General features: G+C 50.1%; 1 protein-coding gene across 2 annotated transcripts in view; it reads right to left on the reverse strand.

The window, feature by feature from the left end:
- The window catches only part of LOC113209720 (uncharacterized), a 6,788-nt gene that overhangs the window by 3,252 nt on the left and 2,819 nt on the right, over nt 1-717 (reverse strand). The gene's annotated exons all lie outside the window — the stretch shown is intronic.

The raw sequence follows: 717 nt of genomic DNA on the forward strand, positions 1-717 counted from the left end.
TGATGTTTCGGGGAAGAGGCTTCCGTTAGTGGACGCTGCTTAACCAACCACCTCTAACTTTCAGTTTATGTGTGACATTTATAATACTGTGGATTTGGGTGTACTGACAATTGTCAACATTAGATCTAACAAAGGCAAAAATCAGGTTGAGTTCGGTTTATTAATCACACGCTCACAAAAAAAATCAGGGCGAGCTAGGCCAGACTGTGCGCTCGATCCAGTCTATGTGCTGGCTCACGTCTGCGAACAAGTCGGGCAGGATATGGCCGCCAGCGTCCCGGACGGTGCAGTAGGACAGCGAGGAGGCGATGCCGAGGACGTAGTCGACGGCGCGATCTCCCGAGGGCGCGATGAGTGTGTGCTTGAAGTGGAGGAGCGGCGTGCCGGAATCCCCCTGCGAAACCAGTGTCACGGCTAGAGATTCTGTGCCCAAGCTTTTACATTTAAAACTTTCACCTAATTACTGCAAAATAAATGTAGTTTCTTGCTAGAAATAATGCAGTCTATCGCAACCTTGATACGATAGTAAATTTCTTATTAGCAAGCCAGTTAAAGGGTGGCCTAGAAAGCGCGTCCATTTTTCTCATATTCATTCGGCTAGTCATGGGAGCTCAGCGCCTGCGAGACTCGGGATAGGCCACACCGCAGTGCTCGCGTGTATTGCGGGCGAGATGTTGCCTACCTATCAGGCGCCATGAGAGCTCGCACAAGCTGAAC

The sequence above is a fragment of the Frankliniella occidentalis genome, unplaced genomic scaffold, assembly GCF_000697945.3.
Source record: "Frankliniella occidentalis isolate FOCC.00 unplaced genomic scaffold, Focc_3.1 Scaffold8, whole genome shotgun sequence".
Lineage (NCBI taxonomy): Eukaryota > Metazoa > Arthropoda > Insecta > Thysanoptera > Thripidae > Frankliniella > Frankliniella occidentalis.